The 22,376-nt window shown below is 46.0% G+C and overlaps 1 long non-coding RNA gene across 1 annotated transcript; it reads left to right on the top strand.

The window, feature by feature from the left end:
- The first annotated feature begins 3,446 nt into the window (after nt 1-3,446).
- LOC116666626 lies at nt 3,447-21,010 on the top strand. The gene is made up of 3 exons (XR_004323560.1): nt 3,447-3,593; nt 15,804-16,005; nt 20,432-21,010. It is a non-coding gene; the product is annotated as an uncharacterized LOC116666626 (long non-coding RNA).
- Nucleotides 21,011-22,376: the final 1,366 nt, after the last annotated feature.

Here is a 22,376-nt window from a genome sequence, read left to right as displayed (position 1 = left end):
TCCTGTAGAAATGAGAAGCCCAAGAAATAAGATTGTGTCTACAAGTGTGTTTATTGCAGCATTCTTGTTGTGGTAAGAAACAACGATAAAACAAAGCTACAAATAAGAATAACCTAAATATCCATCAGTCTAGGGATTGTTGACCGAATTGTAACATACTCATAACTGAATCATTATGCAGCCTAGAAAAAAGTGAGTTCTCTCTATGCCAGTTGACCTAGAGAGATTCAGATAGGTGAGAAAACCATGATGTAGAGACGGGTATGTTGTAAAATCACATTTTCTTTGTGTGTGGAAAATAATGCTGACATCCCCAAACTCTGTGTGTGTGTGTGTGTGTGTGTGTGTGTGTGTGTGTGTGTGTCTGTGTAATTGCATGAAGGTGTGATAGTAAAGTGTGAAGACACACATCAGTTTTTGAACCTTGATTCTGCTAGGAGTTGGGTAGGAGGAGGGTAAGTGGAACGGTAGGATGGAGGCTGTTTCGGCAAGAAGAGGTGAGTCTGAACTCTGAATGGAATGTAGATGACTGCACGGTGCAGAACCCTTCAATGAAAGCTTACTCACTTGAGCTGGACTTTGGCTGTTGCTTTGATTCCCGACACCTGTGTTTCTGAGTCAGTAACAGTTGTAAAAATAATTTAGTTTCAAGGATGTAGGAGTCCCAGAAGCAAATAAGCTGAAGAACTAGGGATACTTTTAGAGGAATCTGACTAACGTTAGATTTCTTCTCTGAAACAATAACTTTGAGAAGTCAGTGGTAGAATGCCTACACAAATAGAGAACTCCTACCTAATGCTATAAACTGCATGTGTGTCCTCCACCCCCAATTCATATATTGAAACCTAATCCTCAGTGTGGTGGTATTTGGAGGTGGGACCTTTGGAAGGTACTTAGGTCCTGAGAGTGGAGCCCTCAAGAATGAGATTTGTGCCCTTATAAGGAGATCCCAGAGAGCTCCCTCCCACCTTCTACCATGTGAGGGTGTATGAACAAGGAAGTGAGCCCTCACCAGACATGGAATCTTGATCTTGGACTTCCTACCTCCAGAGCTGTGAGAAATAAATTTCTGTTGTTTATCAGCCACCCTGTCTATGATATTTTATTATAGCAGCCCGAAGAACTAAGACACCCAGCCACATTGTCATCAATCCACGACAACATTCCCTGATCTCCAAAGGCTAAGAAAAGGTATCACTTGAGTGCCTTTTCTATAAAAATGACTCCAAAATTTTTTCCAAATTACATAAAAATGAATCAAAACAAAAATGTAAGATGGGGAATTTGGGAGTGGAAAGCAGCGGCAGCAAACACTCAAACCAGTTAGACACACAAAGTTAACAAAAACTTCTAACCGCTAACGAGAGAGGGTCTGATACAGGTAAGTGTAAACAGTTGCTACCATGGCAACAAAAACATACAACTTTAAATATTTACTTACTGATTTGTAACAGCATTTTCAGGTGGTAAGAGAAAACAACCTCATTGTAATTAATTTTAAAATGCAGAAAAATTTATAAAGAATATTTGTATCTCATCATCCAGAAAGACTGCTGTTAATGTTTTTGTGAGTTTCTCTTTTTGTGTCTCCCCTTTGTGTTTAAAAAATGGAATTTTATGACTTATGCAGTATAATATTCTGTTTGATTTACTTTTTAATGTATGATGAATATTTGCTCAGTTCATTAAAGATTCTTTGAAAAGGTGACTTTTAGGGGCTTTCTGATATTTTATTATAAGGAGTATCCTAAGTTATTTAATCATTTCTCACTGGGCAACATTTAGATTGTTTCTAGTTTTCAGGTATGTTAAAGAAAAATTCTGCTACAGACTGCCTTATTATTTTTAACTGCCGAGCTAATAATTTCCTTTACCTAGATGCTGAGAAGTGGATTTACTGGGTCAAGAGGTATAAACTATTTTTAAGCCTCTCAATACCTGTTGCCAAATAATTTTCCAGAAAGCTAGTTCCAATTTGTTCTCCTGCTAGCAGTGCATGACAGTGCTCATCTCCGTATACCCTTCACTGTCAGAGTGAGAAATGAAAGCTTTGCCAATTTGATAGGTAAAACGTACCATTTCTTCAAAAAATTTTTTCTTTTTTAAAGCTCTATATAATTTGTTTTTTCCTTTAAAATTAATATTGTGGATAATTTGGAAAACATTGAAAAATATGGAGAAGAGAATAAGAAAAATTATATGTTAATTTTTTATTGAAGTATAGTTTACAATGTGTTAGTTTCAGGTTTACAGTGTAGTGATTCAGTTATTCTTTTCATATTCTTTTTCATTATAGGCTATTACAGGGTACTGAATATAGTTCCCTGTGCTGTACAGTAAGACCTTGCTGTTTATCTGTTTAATATATAGTGGTTAGTATCTGCAAACCCTGAACTCCCACTTTAGCCCCCTACCCACTCCTTTCCCTCCTGGTAACCGTAAGTTTGTTTTCCATGTCTGTGAGTCTGTTTTTGCTTTGTAAATAAGTTCATTTATGCCTTTTTTTAAGATTCCACATATAATTGATATCATATGGTATTTTTCTTTTTCTTTCTGACTTACTTTACTTAGTATGACAATCTCCAGGTCCATCCATGTTGCTGCAAATGCATTATTTTATTCTTTTTTATGGCTGAGTAGTATTCAATTATATATACACATACACTACACACAACTTCTTTATCCAGTCATCTGTCAATGGGCATTTAGGTTGCTTCCATGTCTTGGCTATTGTAAATAGTGCTTCTATGAATATTGGGGTGCATGTAACTTTTCAAATTAGTTTCCTCCAGATGTATGCCCAGGAGTGGGATTGCTGGATCAGAGGGTAAGTCTATTTTCAGTTTTTTAAGGAATAACCATACTGTTTTCCATAATGGCTGCACCAATTTACATTCCCACCAACACTGCAGGAGACATGTATATTACTTTTGAAAATATAGAGCATTTTCATACAGTTTTCGTTGAGTCCTCTAAACAACTTCATGAAGTACAGCTGTTAGTGTTGCTCCCACTTTGCAGTTATTCCCACTGCAGATCAGAGAGGTTAAGTGAGTGGCCTACATCACACAGCTAGTGAGATGTTGTGCTGGGCACTAAACCAAGCCTTTCAACAATCATGCTTTCGCCACTCTACTAGCTGCCCCTGGAGAGGCTGCAGATGAGAGTAGACGTGCACCTAATACATTCCTGGTCACTAAGAACCGGGAATGCTTTGTCAGGTCCTGGGAGACTTAGTCGGGGTCTGGAAGCAGTGGAAAGAAAACCTAGGACCAGAAGTCTGGAGCCCTGTCTCCTAGTCCCAGCTTGCCCATGGATTTGATGTGTGACATGGAAGTCATGCCTCCTTTCTAAATCTCAGTTTCACAGTTTTATAAATAAGGCTTTACATGGGATGGTCTCACAGGTGGTGACTCTAGGAGACAAAGCCTGGGTTCTAAAGAGGTTGGCGGAAAAGACGGGCGCAGATGCTGCAGAGTCTTCGATGTTCAGCTCAGCCTGATCCATGTCTACTATGGACCTCGAGCAGCAGGGTCTCCATTCTGCCTGCGGCTGGGAGAGGCTGCTTCCTGGACCACGTACAAGGAACCCAGGTACTGGGAATGGCAGAACAAACTTCCCCTCTGTGTCGTGACCCTTAGTAGAGGTCGGCGAGGGTCACCCTCAGGTGGTGCAGAGGCCCTGGCAGCCCTGCCAATTGGTGTACCCCTCTGGGATCCTCTCAGTTTTGCTTCCAAAATGAGTGTTTGGAAGGACATGGGCTAGATCACAAGAGGTTGGCCCTGGTGGGCGCATAAGCTTCCTCTGTATTCATAAAAATCTTCTGATTTCTAGCAGAAGACCCAGGCTGGGGAGATGGAGCTTGGGCCCTCCAAACATGCCTGTTTGGAAGATCCTTGGAATCTGTTGGAGGGAGTCGCTTACACTTTCCAGATCACTTGGGCAACAAATCTGTTGTTACCCCCACTTGTGGTTTTTCTCTCTGCTTCCTCCAAATACATGGATTAGATTCTCTGGCCTCCTTTAGAGTCCTGGTTTCTTGATCCCAGGTGCTGGCAGGCTCTGGCCCTGGCCCTGCATCCTCTTCACGCCCTGGACAAGCTCCCTCCTCTCGGTCTGGACATCTCTTCCCTCTCTCCCACTAGACTCTCAGCTTAGGACAGATCCACCAGGTTAGAGAAAGAAACAAGCTCAGGACAGCACGCTGAGGACACCTCCTTTCACTCCTGCCTTATAGTTCACACCAGGTCTTGACAATCTGCATTTCATTTTAGCTTTCTCCTTGTGGCTGTAACTTTAATTACAGAGGAACAAGTTTGTGATCTATATCCTCAGAAGACAGTCTTGGCAATGAAATGAGCACTTAGGACGGTCTGAGATATTACATCTGGGGTTTTGGTTAGTCCTGGCTGTATACAGAGACAAAGCATGGCAGCTATTAGGGGCTGGTGTATATTTAAGATGTATAAGGCTAGGGATCCAGGAATTCCCACATACTAGCACTTGAAATTCCTAAGGGAACCTGTATGCATAAGATAGTACTCTGCAAACACTCATTCATCAGACAAATATTTACTGAACACTGTTACACGTCGAGCACTGTGTTGGCATGCAGTAGTGAAGAACAGACAAAAACTCTTGCTCTTATAGAGCTTAGGTCATGGAGGGAGCAGAGATAGCACACAAGAGGGTGGGAGGCAGCTAGGGGACCAGGCAGGAGGGTGAGGGGCACAGTCTGTATAACCCCAGAGGCAGACTGTCTGCATTTCACAATCACGTGATAACCAGACTGACTGGCTCTGCGGTACTGTCATCTGGAAAGATGGCTGTTGTTTTCACATCTAAGTATTTTTAATCAGCACCCAGCACGGAAGATGTCCTCTCTGCCAGGCACTGTGCATGATCACTCCCATTTTACAGATGAAGAAACTGAGGCCCAGCAAGGTTAAATTATATGTCCAATGTCACAGAGCTAGAATGTCCATCTGACTCTAAAGATGTGCTCTGAAACACTGCCTGGTACTGCCTCTACCCGTCTCTGAATGGGAACACTTGGCCCTGGAAGGGTGCCACTAGGCCCACGCAGGAAAATGGAGGCAAAACCAAGTAAAGAGGATGGCATGGAATTGGTTTACCTGTCATTTGGAGTTTTATTTAACTTACTCTTTTCTGCACCAAGGCTACCAAGTAAAGACTATTTATAAAACAGAATTCTCTTCCAGAAGCAGCTGGTGACAGGGACTGGTTGCTAGGCGTTGCTAGGACAGCTTAGCTGGGAGAGTGTCAGTGAAGTAATTAAGCAGGTATTTAAGTGACCTCAGCAGACTTTCCCCAGAATAGGCAGTGCCCTACACGAAGGGAGGTGACTAGATTCCTTCTTTCCTCCTAAAGACAAAGCAGACAGGAAGCCTCTTGAAGACGTGTAGAAATGTGCTGTGGTCTGGGTGGTGAGCTCTTCTTCATTTCCCCCAGAATAGCTGGGGCTGGCCAGGGTGAGGCAAGGTGTCCAAGGGTGGATGTGGGCAGATACTAGCAAGGGCAAGGCACGACGGAGGCCTGGGAATGGGCTGCGAGTCTGGGCAGGAGCCAGAAGCCAGGATCAGAGCTGACAGAAACCAGGAAAGAATGGGCAAAATAGTAGGGGAAAAACCCCAAACGAGCCACCCGTATCAGGTATGAGGAATCACCAGAATTTACGAGATGGAAGGAAGTAACTGACAGGGCTAGGAAGGGGTTCTAAGCTGTGATATCAACCCTCCTACTCCTGGTCTTAATAGCAACATTTTTTGAGCAAAGTGTCAGGCCCTGGATTAAGAGGTTATGTAGATTTCATGTAATCCTATTGGAGATCGGCAGTATTATGCTCCCATTTGACAGAGGAGGAACCCAAGTATTACTTATTTTTACAAGGTCAATCAGGTAAGCAACAGTGGATTCTGGAGTCAAACTCATTCCTGTCTAGCTCTGAAACAGAGAACTTTAACCATTCTGCTAATTTGTAGTCACACTGCTGATGGGGATTGCCACGCCCAGCTTGCTTTGAAAGCACTGAGGGACCTCTGACACTGCCTGTCCTGCATTGGCTCAGGACCTGGCATGGGCCAGGGTCTGCAGGTGTCAGCAGCAGTGTGGCCAGGTGCTCTGGTATCTGGGGGAAGACCAGTGTACAAGGAGCGAGGCAGGGGGCCAAGCGCATGCGTATGTGTACAGCTGATGAGCACAGTGAGCTCCATGAGAGGTAAGACAGTACCTGGAGGATGCACTGAGGAAGGAGGGCATGAGTAATGGGTGGCCTGAGGCACGTTCTTGACATTTTCCTTCAATTTTCCTGTTTCCTTCTCCAGCAAGCTGTGTAGTTCCAGGGATCTGGCTAGCTTCTTGAAGGCCTGAGCACACTTCTGATCCCCTCACCCTCACTTTGTAGTGGCTCTGGAGTCCTGCTGGGGAGGCTGCAGTCATTTTGGTCTTTGAATATTTGGAAGAAAAATTTTTTTCCTGTAAATATGTGATGAGAGTCAAGAGAAGCCACGGAGTGTATTAGTTCACTATTGCTTCATGGCAGATTACCCCCAAAATTTAGCAGCTTGAAGCAACAAACATTTATCGTATCACACAATTTCTGAGAGTCAGGCGATTGGGAATGGCTTTGCTTGGTGGTTCTGGCTCAGGGTCTCTCCCGACGTTACACTCACGATGTCAGCTAGGGCTGTGGTCTCATCTGAAGGCTCGTCTGGGGCTGGGGATCCACTTTCAGGATAGTTTACTCACATGGCTGTTGGCAAGAGGCCTCAGTTTCCCTCTGTAGGGCTGCATGAGTCTTATATAGCATTGCTTCTTGTAATGGCAACAGGGCTTCCCCAGAGTGAGTGATTGGAGAGGGAGACAGTGAGAGTGGAATGCACTTTTTGATCTAGTCAGAGAAGTGACACACCATCTATTTGTTCAAAATGAGTCACCATGTCTAAGGGGAGGAGAATTAATCTACACTTCTTGAGTGGAGAAGTATCCAAAAAAAAAAAAAAAAAAAACCTGGCACATATTTTGGAAACTACCACACCAAGCAAACAAATACCAACAAACACCTGGGTGAAAAAAATTACATGGCCAAGTGCAGAGATGGGGAGTGGGCCAAGATCCCCTGGAGATGGCTGCTGGTGCTAGGTAACACACTTGTGTTGCGTACACAGGGGAGAGAGTGCTTGTGTGCTAGTCTCTGATGACTGCTCCCATCCAGATGACAATGATTCATTCCATTTTCTCTTTGTCCAAAGAAAAATCTCATTCTATGCAAGCCAAGCTGTTTATGGATCTTTCTATCTATTCACCCATTCATAGGGGACCCAGGGCACGATAAGAGCTATTCAGACCGTGGAATGTTAATTAGATGGAAAAATGTACACATCAGCTATCTCCATTTCAACTGAGAAATCTGGCCGAGGTACATAATTTGCTTCAATGTCATCTGTGTCAGGGTTTTGAAAGGGTGGCAATATATCACTGTGTTAGACAAAAGGCGTGGGATAAAAGGAGAAGGAACTATTCATGGCAACATTGGTTTCAGGATATTAATAAGTGCACATATTTGCTTCTCTATGGAAGCATTAGATCTCCCTTCTTATTTCTTGGTTGTCATGCCCTAAGTTATTTGCTTTTCACTGCTGATGCGAAAGTAGAATATAAGCGCATCTTTTGGCTCTGAAGTGCAGCTTTTACAACGGGCAAGTGTTGTAATCCCCCTCCGTCTTGGCTGTGGCTCTGGGAGTCTATAATGAAGAGGAGTGACTGATAGTCAAGTGTGATATTAAATAGGCAGCAGAGGGAGAGCGCCTAACTGTCTTTACTTTGAACCTACCACTCTCCCTTCCTTCTTTCCTCTCTTCCTCTGTGGTCGAGGAGCTGACTCTGTTGCCTGGTGACCCTTCTTTGCACGAGGAGTCATTGGTCCTGCCTCCATGCACCTTAATCCTAAGGCAGTTGAAGCCACACCTTGGCCAATAGCTTGGACACTCCTCCCATGGAAGATGACATCGCCAAGAAAATCACAGCTGCTTCCCAAGTAGAGGAGGTGATGCAGGCTCCCTGTGGAGGGGACGGGAGAGCTTTCCAAAATTTCCGGTGGCTTACAGCGAGCAGAAGATGCTCAGGGAGGGCATACTTCATATGACCCAATTGTAGGTTCCTCTCTACTCACTAGAGAGGGTGTAGAACTTCAATGACATTCCTTTTCTAAGTCACAAATATTCTGCAAAATGGAGAACAGACACATTTCCTCATTCCACTCTGTTCTCTCATGCCCCCCCCCCCCCACTAATAGGAGAAATATGAGTTTATCTTGTGGACAAGAATTAGTTTGGAAGGAAGCTAACCCTTGGGTTGTGAGATGTCTCATTTTAGACATACCAGAGGAGCATCCACAGCAGCTCAGAGGAGCCTGTTTCTTCTACTTCTTGGCATCACAGGTCCAGAACCTACCATCTGCCTCCCAGGGAAGTGGGTGGCCCCTGCATCAACTTGACGAAAGAGGGAGCCAGGAACCCATGTTACTTCCATCTAATTTCCAAAGCCAGGTCATCAGAGGTAATGGTTGTAAAATTGCTTTCACCCAGTGGGATCTTGATCAATATTTGTTGAATAAATGAGTGAATAAATTCTAAGGTGGTGCAAAAGTGCAGCAATATGATTACAGTTATTTATTTCATCATCAAAGCATGAAAGGGCTGGAGTTCTTTCAGACATCACCCTTCTGTTCTCTTCAGTTTCCATTCCAAAGCCAGGGAAAACTGTAATTTTTTAAGTTTTAATTTTTGTCAGGATTACAATGCACACCGTTTAAAGACTCAACTAGTTCTACAAGGTTTGTTAAGGCAAAAGTCAGCCTCCAGGCACCTCTCCATTTCCCCCTCCACAGAGGCAACCACGTTCATCTTCTCTAGATGTCTTCTGGTCCTTATCACCTTATCTCCAACAATATACTTGTATTGCTGTTTCTTAGTTTTGGGGAGTGGGTTTGTTTTAGGCGTCAGTGATTGACTTCCCATTATAAAAAAATGCGGATTTAGCCCACTTTCTTTCTATTGTCCCACCAAACACATACACCCTTCCATCTTCCTGTCCTCTCAAACTCTCCAAAGGTTGTCCACTATTCCTTTCATTCACACCAGATATTCCATCAACTTGTCTCCTTTAAGGAGTTTTCATGGCTTCCAAACAGCTGGTGCAGGTTGCCTTCCCTGACTGGTGCTCAGCTGACATCCTAAGATCTCTCTTCACCCCTCTGGCCTCGCTCCTGCACTGGGTCTCCCGTTTCTGGCATTCCATTCTTCCTCTTTTTGGGTTTATGCTCTAATTTGGGAAAACCACATTGTCAGTAGCTTCCTGAGAAATGGGATGTGGGACACACATTTTTTGAGACCTTGCCCAACAGAACATTCTTTTCCCTCAGTGTTTTGAAGGCATGATTCTACTGCCTTCTAGCTACTGGAGTTATTTCTCAGAAGTCTGAAATCTCTAACTCCCAATTCTGCGTATGCAATCTAGTTCTTTATTTTTCCCCCTGGAAACTTGTAGCCTCTTCTCTTTGTTCCCTGCATTTTGAAATACGGCATTGATATGAGTTGGTTCGGGTACTTTTATCCATGTCTCCGGGCACTCAGTGGCCCTTTCCATCTGGAAATGCAGACTACAGAGCTGGAAAAGTGTTGCATTGGTGTCAGATTTCTGATGTTCTGTTTCTGGTATTCCTATTACTCAGATGTTGGGACCCACTGAACTGGTTCTTTAATGATCTCAGCTTATTTTCTTCTTTTTCCATCTTTCCGGGAGATTTCCTCAGCTCTTCAACCCTCTTTTGAGTTTCTCATTTCTGCTCTCATGTTTCTAGTTCCCTGGAGCTCTCCCTTGTTCTCTGAATGCCCCACACTCGTTTTATAGCACCCTGTTCTTGCTTTATGGATGTAAAGTATTTTTTTTTTAAATGTCTCTGAGGATATTTGGATTATTTTTTAATATTGTCTGTTTCCTTCAGGTTGCTCCCCTGTCCCTCTTGTTTCTTTTGGCCTCTATCCTTTACACTGGAGACTTTCCTGAGGTTCCTGGCAATCCCCTGATATCAGCTCACGTTTAGGACTAAGGGGACTAAAAACCTGGTAGCTGGTGCCTGTCAACTGGGAGCTCTTCTGTAGGGTAGCCCAGCTGTGCCATTGGTTGAGGGGGAACCTCAGCATCTGTTTTTACAAGTCCTTCCTCTTGAACCAGCCAGATTCTTCTTATAGGCTCTTTCACTCCCCTGCCTGGAAGGCAAAGGCCTGGTTGCTGATGCTCTGGGAGTCCAGCGTGGCAAGAAACGTGGAAGCCTGAACGTTCTGGACGTTGTGTTCACTTCGTTCACTGTGGTGTCAGGGTCTTCAGATGGTTCTGCTGCCCTTCACCCTCTGTTTTGTCCCCTCCAGAGAATAAGCGCTAGTCTCCTCTAGACTGGGCAAGGCAGTCGCCTGGGGCTTTTTTTTTTTTTTTTAACCTTTTAAAACTTTATTGACTTATCACTGGATTAAAGCATGGGATATTTATTTTAATAGTATTATACATAATATTTTTACATAGGAAACTTTACATAGCATTTCATATCATATAATTCTGCTTATTCTTTAAAAATATATACATCCATTGGGCAAGGAATGCGTTCCATTAAATTACCACTGTTAGATGCATGTAATCATCATGTATAGATTAAACAAAAGTAGCTTTTAACTAACTTTTAGGTATTTTAAGGAGGTAAAACATATATTTTGCACACAAAGAAATATTTGATGCAAATATGCATATAAAATTAAAAAAAATTAGAACACTGAGAAAAACTACGCTTTGAAGAAGTGTCTTTTTTTGAGAACAAAGCAAGCCATCTAGGGTTCTAACTGTTTCTTAAATAATTCTCAACCAATATAACTTGTTTTACTTCCTTCTCCCATATCCCAGAGGCCTCAATTCTGTGTCTTTTACTATTGTGCTAATTCTCAGGTTTCTCCGCTGCCAATTTACGATTTAGCTTCCTCAGCTCTGCCAAGTCAGGGAGCACTCATTTAATTGCTTTCCATCCCTCTACATCTTGCTGTTGTGGTCCCTTGTCTATTTTTCCTGTCCTCGTGGTTCTTGCTTCTCACAAGGCCTCTGGTCCTGGGCTGCCTTCCCTCTGTTCACTGACCCTGCTCTCCAGGGTCACAGCAGTGAGGTCTGGGCCAGGCCAGAGCACATGGGCTCCTCTGCACAGGGAATCGCTCCCAGTCACAGCAGGACTGTCCATAGAAGTGATCAAGAGCTAGTTTGGGTGCAAAAGCCAGGAAAAAAAAAAAACCCAGCGATTAAACAGAGGAAGAAGAGAAGAAGACATCTGCCAGGGGAGGCCATCTCGGAGGAGGTGGTGTTTAAACTGGGTGGTAAGCAGTTCATTTATGCTTTAGGTCAAGTGAATTCAAATTCACACATTCTTTATATGAACAGGCATTGGGTCAGAGTAGGAAGTTATTGCATTATAGGGGTTAAATAGAGGGTTCCAGACAACATCTGGATTTGAATCCTGGATCCTCAATTACTGACTGTAATTTGCTTGGACTCTATAATCTTCACCTTCCCAATGTATAAAATGGAGTTAATAATTGTACCTTCCTACAAGGACCTACACTATAGCACAGGGAACTAGATTCAATTTCTTGTAATAACATATAAAGGAAAACAATCTGAAAAGAAAACATATATATGTGTGTATATGTATAACTGAATTGCTTTGCTGTACACCTGAAACTAACATTGTAAATCAACTACACTTCAACAAAAAATAAAATTAAAAAAAATAATAGTGCCTTCCTTAGGAGCTGTTGGGAGGGTTAATTAAATGCAAGTGTGCATATAAAGTAATCAGAGAATCGCTGCATAGTATTTATAGACAGTGGCTCAGTACACACACAGTGCCAGAAGTCCTGGATTTGAGTCCTGGCTCTGCTACTTAGAACTGGTGTGAACTTGGGTAAGTGCCTTATGTTTTCTGTGCCTCAGTTTACTCATCTGCACACGGGGGATAATGTCTTGTGTGGATAAAATGATGTAATATGTATAAAGAATTTAACACAGTGCAGTGCCTGGGACACAGATAACAGTCCTACTTGTTAAAAGGAGTATAAAATATTAGGCGCACAACCCTTGAACCAGACTGCTGGGGCCAATCCCACGTCTGCCAGTCACAGCCTGGTGGCCTTCGTTAAATTCTTTAACCTTTCTTTGCCATAGTTTCCTTAACTGTAGAGTAGATATAATAACAGCTCCCATTGTGTCGGCTTGTTTTCAAAATGAGTGAATATACACGTAAAACAGTTAGTTCCTGTAAGTGTTGGTTTATGGCTATTATACTGATTCAGCTGTTTTCCACTCATTAGCTTTTTCCCTGGGACATTCCACTCATGGAAGGTTCTGTCCCCAGTGTGTCTTACAGGTTACATAGACAGGATGTCCTGGAGTCATGTATTGAACTTGGGCCTGCCTGGCTTCAAAGTCTGAGCACCTTACCTTGTCACAGGCCACTCCACCCACTTGTGGGAAAAGCAAGGAGGAAGAGTGACTTCTGTGGCCGTCTTGGAGGGGGTGTGGGTCAGCAGGTGTTGTTGCTCACACTCTACTCTTCCTGTACCACATTAGGAGGAGGCCTCAGAGGCACCTGCTTCTGCTAGAGGTCGGGGCTGCTGGGCCCTCCCGAGGTGATGGGGAGGGAAGCCAACTCTTCCATGGCTGTCACCTGGTGGGCCCCGGCCATGACAGGTGTGTAGCTTGGCGCCCAGACTGATGCCACTGAGGACGGGAGGCTGCAGTCACCTCTCAGTGGCCTCATCATTGGATATTTCTATACTGATAAATTACAGCCGTTTCTCTCATCATCAGTGTAAAACAATTCTGAAGCAGTGATTTTCCGGAGGGGCTGTGTTTGTAATCCAGTTAAGACTGCAGAAATGCCCGATGTTGGGACGGGAAGCCTGGCTGATTGGAGCCGTGTTTCTGCACTGCTGGCCCCTGGGTATTCAGCCCTGGTGTTGTATGCAGAGATAAGCCTCCTGTCATAGTATTATCACTGTTAATTCTGCAGAAGTGTCCTGTTGAGATGGGCTTGGAGCCGTGCAATTTGTTATTTGGTTTCAACCTCTACTATTTTTTAATTTGACCGAAGGATATTGTAAGATGTTAAACAACGTGGAAGTTCCGTCTTCCTTAGTTTGCAAAATGCTTAACATTCAAAGTGAAGAATAATCTTGGAAATGTGCTCTCAGGCCTCTAGCCTCTTATCTGAGCCCTGAGGTTCAGATCTGGGTAAGAAAGCCCCAGGGTGTCAAATATCTCTACCTCCCCAGATCTAATTCCCATGGAAGAAATACTGGAAGATAGGCTGAAACTATCCTTGTCCTAGGGCTTCTGGGGGATCCCAGAAGCGGCAGAGAGAGTATCACGTGTCATTGAACCTCTCTGAGCTGAGCATCCGTTTCCTCATCTGTAAAATGGCATTATTGCAAGGATTTATGAATTAATGCACGCACAGCACTTAGAAGAGTGCTTGGTACATAGTATGGGCTACATGTAAGTGTTAGCTACAGAGGACACATTTCAGACCTCTCAGAGTTTGAGCTCCTTTTGGCCTAAGAAATATCATGGAGATGAAGATGCAAACCTTTCCCAAGGCCCAAATCTCAGTCTTTTATGTTTTCCTGGCAAGATCTCCCTTCAGTCTCGTCCTGGCAGCCCCTGCCTTCCCCAGCCTAGCTCTGCTGCTTGCTGGGAGGACCTTTTGTCTGCAGGGTCACCCGCCCAGCCACGGAGCTGGTTCTCACTCCGCTCCTCCTCTGTTTATCCAACACAAGACGAAGCACCCGTGCCAGGTGCTGGCCTCACAGGGGCAAAGGAACGAGGCCCCTGTCCTCAGGAGCTCACAACCTGCTGGGGGAGATGGTCTGGGCGCAGATCACAGCCACACATTTTGATAACTGAGGTGGATGTAGGGCTAGGGAGCTAAGGGAGAGCCAAGAAGTCACCCTGAGGTGGCAAGGGCCAGCTGTCCACCAGGTGGCAAGGGGACAGATCCCATCAGGGACTGACCTTGTGACTCATTCTCACATTGGGATGAGTGGAGTGAGCTGTACCACTTTGGGCCAGGGATTTGAAGAAGCAGGTGTGCCTCTTACAGCTGCTCTTACCGCTGCCATCAGCTGGGTGCAGAAGTCTCTGAGACCCCAGGGGTCATAGAGCCAAAAGACTTGCCCCTAATTTCCACATGAGGGAAAGTGGCCCACTGACCAGGGACACCTACATTAGCCTATCCTGGAATGAGAAACAAACTTTGATTGGGTTAAGTCACTTAAATTTAGGAATTTATTTGTTATCTAGGATTATCCTAATGGACACAGATGTCTAATCCAACTGGTGACTTCAGGGAAGGATTCCAGGAGGAAGTGGTTCTGGGTCCTCGGTGCTAGCTGGGTTTAGTTGTGGGGTCAGTGTGTGGCAGTGCTGAGATGAGGGGTGGGTTGGGGGAAGTGCGGGAAGCTGGGAGGATATTTTAGGCAGGGAGAACAGAACAAATGAAGCATGGAGTGTGTGTGTGTGTGTGGTCGTGTGTATGTGGTGTGTGGATGACAACAGGCAATTCAGTGTTGGTGGACTGTCACCCATGGGGCTGAGGGCAGTAAATGAAGCTGCAGGAATTTCTTGAGGACCTTGTGTGCTAAAGAGTTTCAATGACTCCTGTAGACAATGGAATGGCTTAAGTGGGCTATAGGACCAGATTTTTGATCTATAAAGATCATTCTCCTGGAGATGTGATGAGTAGATTGGGGAACAAGAGACCAGACACAGGGATACCAGATAGCAGTTTGGACGGGTGCTGGTTAAGAGGAGAAGAGGTGGTGGCGTGCCTGGGCTGGTGGTGGGAGAGACAGAAAGACTTGGAGATTGCTTTGGCTGGTGGTGGGGGAGAAGGAAGCACTAGAGATGAATCCTGGGCTTGCAAAGCCATCCATAATTTTTAACTCATACTACAAGCGGATAGGAAGAGGAAACTGGGATTAAATTTTCTGTGATAGGCAAGCCTGCATTTTTCTTTTTAAGTTAACCCTCTATAGCACTTACTAGGGGCCACACACTTTACTAAGTCCTCAATATATATTAACTCTTTCATCTTAATGATAACTCCCTGGAGGGGGTGGTGGTCAATGATTAGACCCATCTTACAGATGAGGAAACTGAGGCACAATCCGTTAAGAGACTTGCCTAAGCGTCAAGATTTGGACCCTGGAAGTCTAGCCCCCAGCCCATGCTCTTAGCCACTGTGCTGTTTCTTGTCTTGTATGTAGTTCAGTGTCCCCGCCCCACCCGGTAGAGTCCTTCTCTGAACTCAAGGGCCCATGTAGAACTTCTTGGATGCTGAAGCCATCCTGGATGGAACCTGACTATTCAGGTACCCCAGTCAGGACATTGAGATATGGATTTCCGGCTCTCCCACTCCAGGCTCTGTCCTCTAGTCAGGCTCTGCCCCCAACTCCAGACTTGCTCTTCCTTAGCTTCCTTTGTCACTCTCCTTAGCCCTTCCTGCTGCTGAGACCCAGCATGAGCTGCAGACCTAGCATAAGCTGCCCATCTATTATGACACTTTTGGGACCCCCATAGCCCTGAAACAGCAGGACAACTTCCCAGGCCACAGAGCCAGTCACCAGTTATATTTGGATTCAAACTCAAGTTTATCTGGCTCCAAAACCACATCCTTTGACTATTCTCTGCAGATTCCCCTGTTACCTCCAGAGGTCTACACTCCATCCTCAGGACTCCAAGATCAAGCCCAGAGAAGCCCCTCACTCCTCCTGGGCCATGCAGAGTAAGACCAGGCACCCCATGGCTGCACTCCAGTCCAGACACCATCCTTGGGGACACCTCTGTTCTCCTGGCGCCAAATAGAAAGGAAGAAAGCCCAGACTGGCTGTCCAGGTGAGCCCAGCTGGCTGAGCTGTAGCTCATTGACTTTGGCTAATTTGTTATTAATTCCTTAGGAGCACAGAACAATCCTAATAAGATGCAAAAATCAATGGCTGAGGAAAAGACAAAGCAACCTTCTGAGCAGAATGTGACTGGCTTTTAAAAGCCCTTGACAAACTAGCTGGTGTGCAGCCTGTAAAGTGAAGAATAAATGACTTTCTTACATTGATTCACATATTTTTTTTTCCCAAGCTGGAAAGAGGAGAGAGGGAATGGGCTATGCTGAAGAGCCCGGTTGGCCTCGCAATGCCAAGATAATTATTGTTCAGCTAGAAGCCTGTGATGTTTTACCTTCCAGAGGCACAGAGAGCAATTGGGAACTGAAATGGTATTCCAAGTGAAGGAGGGCCCAATAAAGGTCAATTAGCAGTAATGGCATTGGCTGGGAAAGAAGCATCAACAACTCAGACCACAGTCAGTGCCTTCCTTCACATCTCCTTTGTGCCCAGCAACGGGGAGATACGCTGAGCTAGAGGGAGAGTGAGCCCTGCTGAGGGATGGGACCAAGCAGAAGAGGCCATGGGCACATGTGTGAGGGCCACACTGCCAGCCTGGGTCTAGGCTGCCAAGTTCAGTGCCAGGGCACACGGCAGCCATTCCTGAGACAGCGCCATGGCCCCCATTTGGCAGAACAGGCTGGGCAGGCATCCTGCCTTGATGTTCCCACCGAGGGTCCAGGAAAATCAAGAGGGGTTGCCAGGGGATGGGAGCCCTGGGGCCTTGGAGCAAGTTTATCTAATGGAGAGAACTTACAGCGCCTACCAGGCCCTTTGTGACCTGCCTGGCCGCCCCCTCACCTCTCTGTGTGGTGATTCCCTTTCTCACTCTGACACACACACTGGCCTCCACGCTATTTCTCCAGCATGGCGGGGACCCTCTGCTCAGAGCCTTTGCTCTGTTTCCTTTGTCCCGATTGCTCCTCACACAGATACTTCTATGGCTTGAAACTTTACCTCCCTTAAGTCTTCACCAAATACACCTCCTCAATACAGCCTACTCCAATCGTTCTTGGGGGAGGTGGGTATATACCTAGGAGTAGAATTGCTAGATTACACAGAAAATCTATGTTTAATTTTTTGAGGAACGGTCAAACTGTTCTCCACAGTGACTGCACTATTTTACATTCCCACCAGCAACGCGTGAGGCTGCTAACATCTCCACATCCTCCCAACACTTACTTTCTATTTTATCGAGAGCAGCCATCCTAGTGGGTATAAAGTGGTGTCTCTGTGACACTCCGATTTGCGTCTCCCTAATAACGACGCTGAGCATCTTTTCATGCTTACTGACCATAGGTCTGTCTTCTTTGGAGAAATGTCTATTCAGACTGCAGCCTCCTAGTCCTCTGGGTGCAGGGTTGGGGATAGTAGGAGTGTCCCATTGTCTTCACCTTGCCTGGGGCGGCTGGGCCTGCACAGACACTGGCCAAGGAGCTGGGATCTGAGTTGATATCTTCAGGACCGAAGCAGGATGAGGATACTGGGTGCCTTGAGGTCTTTGGGATGAGCTAAGCTTGGCTCACGGGGGAGAGGTGAGGCTCTGATGTCACAGTCCTTGTACAAAAGCAATACCTCCACGGCTGGAATTGGAATGGGGGTAGGGGTAGTGATGGGGATGAGGTCAGAGAGGAGGCAGGTTAGTGATAAGTAAGGGCAGTTTTGTCCACACTGCTATCATGGGCTGGCAGGGAATGGCATGCACTTGGTTGGGCCGTCTGCATCCCTGGGAGGGGGCAGAGTGTCCACTTACTCTGTCGTCCTGCAGGCAGGCCAAGTCCCAGGCTGCCTACCCTCTGCACTCCACCTGTGTTTCCTGGGACCTGGGCCAATCCATAGCTCCGTTCTCACACCTTCACCTCACAATCCACACTGGGTGCTGACGCCTAGCAGCGGGCGGGGCTTGTGTGTGCACACTTAAGTGTGTGTGGTTCTCTAGAGTGGGAGGGCTTGGGATGCGAGACACAAAATGGGGTTTCTGGTGCACAATGTTCCACTTTGATTTGATGGGGATTTGGTGTTTGTTTCTGTGCCCAGGCCCTGAATCCTGCTTCTTCACGGCCCAGTGGAAAGAGCACTGGACTAGGAGTCAAGACAGGAGATCTTGTTTTGGGTCTGCCTCTCACTGAGTGAGAAGGGGATTCAAAGGGAGAGGAGAGGCTCACGTATTTGAGCAGAAAGAGGCTCGCTCTCTTTCCTCTGGCTGGGAAGGGACAGGGGACCTGCTTCCTGAGTCTGTCCCTGATGAGAATCAAGAGGCCACTGTGCACCTCACCTGTGCCCACAGAGGTACCAACAGACACCCTTTATTTAGGAATTTGCAAGCTTAGCTAAGCTTACAAACAGCTTAGCTAAGAAGAGAGTCACTGCATTTCATTTACTCAGTTATCCTCATCATAATTGTACTCACATCAACCACACACAATATGAGGCTCCACTTCAGAGAGGGCTGTGTGCTGCCACCCCTGGCTCCAGGGTGACATTGACCTCTTTAGACACGAGCGACTCAAGCACCATCCAGTTCCCTGCAGCCTGCCTTGTCCTGACTCTGCAGATTCCGCCAGCCCATTTCTGTTTCCTATGCCAGCTCACCTCCTGCATGGATCCACACTGATCTTTTCCTGGTTTCAGAGCAGACGCCTCCCTCACCCAAAGCTCTCGGGCATTCTTGCTTTGGGAGATCAAACTTTAGCCTTCAAATGACCAAGTTTTCATTACTGTGTTTCTGGGTTTTTTAGCTATTCCTGGTCCTATGTGCTACTGCAGAGATGCTGTAACGAGGAAAGAGTGGAGGTTTCCTTCCTCCTGGGTCATGGGATAACGGCTGCTACAAAGTGCCAGCCCGGCGCTTGCCTGGGTCCCCAGAGCCGAGCCCAGTGGACCAGGCACCAGCATTGACTGTGGCCGATGCAGACCCCACTCCATCTTCCTGTTTTGCCAGGGTGACCCTACTGCCCCAGGGCCTGGGTAGGCCGAGTCAGCTGGGAGAGCTGGACAGGAAGGTATTCCAATTTGTCTCCCTCCTCTTAGATATACCGACCACCAAGACCCAGAGACCCACCAAGAGTGGGTGTTAGGCAGAGTCCTCTGACATTAATCTGGATTGGCCATTTTATTAGTTCACTTCCCATTGTGTCACTTTCCTTTATGTCATTCCATTTTCTTTTACGGGCTTGGTTGTTTTCGCAACCGACCTCCTGCCTGGCTCTCTGCAGTTACTCTTCATCACAGCTGCAGTCCCAGGGAGGTCCCCGACCCAGAGGTGTCTGGCAGAAGGGGGAGAGTATGTCAGGGGCTGGGGAAGCTGGTGGAAACCTTCTTTGTCTGCTTAATATTTTATTAGAGTCCATGTAGCAATGTATATAAAGCAGGTCCCATAGTGGGAAAATGCAGAATAAATTACTGCCTGCAGTTTCCTGTTTGGTACTGATTTTGTACACTGGAGACTCAAAATGGGAATGGCCTGGTATTAGTATGCCGGCATCAGGATTGAAGGTCCCACCGAATGCTCATGAATTCTACAATGTCAGAGCCACGTGGAGCCTTGAGTCTGGCCAGTTGAACCCCACAAAACATGGAAGAGCCTCAGAGACCCAGAAAGGCCTGAGGCCACATGGAAAAAAGGACACAATCTGGGTGATGATATTAGTTCAGCTTCAGCATCCTGAGGCCTAGATTTTAATAGACGTGAAAGATTGTTCCAAGGCAGCCAGGCGGTTGCTACTCACTGAGAGTCCCCTTCAGAATAGAGGGCCTGCATCCCTCTATACGTGGTCCCTGAGTGTGTGTTTCCGGTTCAGCCTTGAAGCTCTTTGGAGTCTTTGATTCCTTTGGCAGCCAAAGGCAGCCTTGAGCTGCTGAGAGCTGTTATGGGAACAGAAAGTGCCCAGGGCCCGGACAAGCAGTTACCCAGTGGGACTCTCAGTTTAGTCCTCTGGGAACAGGGCTGGTGATCCCTGACCTGCCTCTGTTGTGTGGTGACGGATGGATGCACAAGAGCTGTGTAATGGGAAAGACCTCCTTGGCAACAACAAAGCCAGGACCTGAGAGGGTTTAAGGGGGAAAGGAGAGACTCCCATCTAAAACAGCCAACTCGCCTCGTGAAACCGTCTCTCCAAGTCTCGCTGTTCCCCGACAAGTCACCCCCGAACCCCAGCGCCAACACCCACGAGAGAGATACATCATGCTGCCTGACACTGTGTGTTCTCCTGTGTCTACACATTTTCTTTGTACTCTGGCCAGTGATTACATCGGATTCTTTTTTTTTTATACCCTATAGAGTTGTGTTCATCATCTCTGAGTGTGTAACAAATCACGCCGGAACTTAGTGACTTAAAACAACAATAACCTTTTTTTTCTCTCTCATGCTTTCTCTGGGACAGAAATTCTGAAGCAGCGTGGCTGGAAGGTTCTGGCTCAGGGTCTCTTAGGAGGCTGTGGGCAGATGTCAGCTGGGCAGCCCTCATCTGATAGCTTGCCTGGACCAGCAGGATCTACCCTCAAGCCAGCGCACTCACACAAGTTGGTGCTGGCTATCGGCAAGGCCTCGGTTCCTCTCCACAGCGTGTGTGAGTGGCCTCACACCATGGGGGCTGGCTTCCCTCAGAGCCCAAGATCTGAGCCCAAGGAAGATGCTGTTAGGCCCTTTATGACCTAGCCTCATCACCTCTGTATTGTGTTGGTCACACAGCCCTGATGCAGTGGGAGAGGGGACTGCATGAGGACAAGAATACCAGGAGGCAGGGGTCATTGGAGGTTGGCTACCGCAGTCTACCTTCTGCTCCTGGTGAGCCATACATTTCTCATATGAACATACACTCACCCCTTTCCAAGGTCTCCTAAGTCTAATTCTATCACAGCATCAACCTGAATGTCTGAATCTAGCTTGTCATCTAATCAGGTTCAGTTTCAGATGAGGCTCATTGGGTGAATTTCTCAAACACAGCTCCTCTGTACAGTTCCTCTTGGTCCAAACAAATTACCTCCACTCTACCCAATATACAATGGTGGGACAGGCGTAGGACAATCATTATAGGTCCTCTTGTTAAAAATAAAAACAAAACAAAGCAAAAAAAGAAGGGTGGGGAGTACACAGGAATTCTTAGCAATTCTGAAATTCTGCTGGGCACATGGGTAATTTCCCTGCTGCTTGGGAACGGTTCTCCACGGCTCTTGGCTCCACTTCTGGGTTCAGAGGCAGAAGCTCTCAGAGCCATCCTTTCTTTCATAGTTTGGATAGGGCCAAAGACCCATTTTCATTTTGTACTGTCTCTGCACCTCTTTGTCCAAATAGGCAGTGTTTCAGACAATGCAAATCATCTTAAATTCATTGTGAGTTTTCTATAAATCTTATTGGTGTTTGCTCCCTTAGAGAAAAGTCACAACCACAAACATCAATGACATAAGCCCTTTTCTAACCTGAGTTCCCTGTCAGGCTGTTAGGGCACACCACACTTAAGATCACCAGAAGCTCCACTGCTTACTGGTGAGGCTCTATAAGGGACTTTTTCTTTTCTCCTGTTTCATCACCACCTTACGTATTCCCAAGGTCTTAATACAGGGTTTTATGTTCAATCCCTCAGCTGCATCTTCAGACCACATCATCCAGACAGTACCCTAGATTTGATCTTTGCCGGGAGGTCATTTTAAAAATTTAGCATCACTTCCTGTCAGGAGAATCTAGAAATAAGACATCTTAATTTTCAAACCCAGCAAGTTCTGACTGCTTTGTGCTCAATGGTCCTTCCTTTGACATGTTTTCTCTCTTTTCACATTTGATTATAAGCCTCTGGAAGAGGCCAGGTGACATCTTTGACATTCTACCTTGAAATCTCCTTTCTTGATCATCCAATTCATTTGGTACATTTTCTGTTTTCCTTTTTACCGCAGAAGACAGTGTTGCTAAAATTTCCCTTTCTATATGTTATGAGCTGAAGGCTTCTGTCTGTCCAGATTTATATATGGAAGCTCTAAGCCCCAACGTGACCATGTTTGGAGATCAGGCTTATGCAGAGGTGACAAAGGTAATTTGAGGTCATAAGGGTGGGGCCCTAATCTGTAGACTGGTGCCCTTATAAGAAGAGGAAGAGACACCAGAGTGTCTTTCTCTGCCACGTGAGAAGGTGGACGCCTGCAAGCCAGGAGGAGAGCTCCCACCAGGAACTGCATTGGCTGGCCCCTTGATCTTGGACTCCCCAGCCTCCAGAACTGTGAGAAATAAACTTCTGTGGTTTAAGCTACTCAGTCTGTGGTGTTTTGTTACGGCAATACGGCAACCCGAGCGGACTAACTCACTATCTAACAAAGATCTCTGTTCCTCCATCTTCC

This window comes from Camelus ferus, chromosome 10 (genome assembly GCF_009834535.1).
Source record: "Camelus ferus isolate YT-003-E chromosome 10, BCGSAC_Cfer_1.0, whole genome shotgun sequence".
NCBI classification, from domain to species: domain Eukaryota; kingdom Metazoa; phylum Chordata; class Mammalia; order Artiodactyla; family Camelidae; genus Camelus; species Camelus ferus.
Note: the sequence above shows the minus strand (reverse complement) of the source record. Positions and strands in the feature narration are given on the sequence as shown.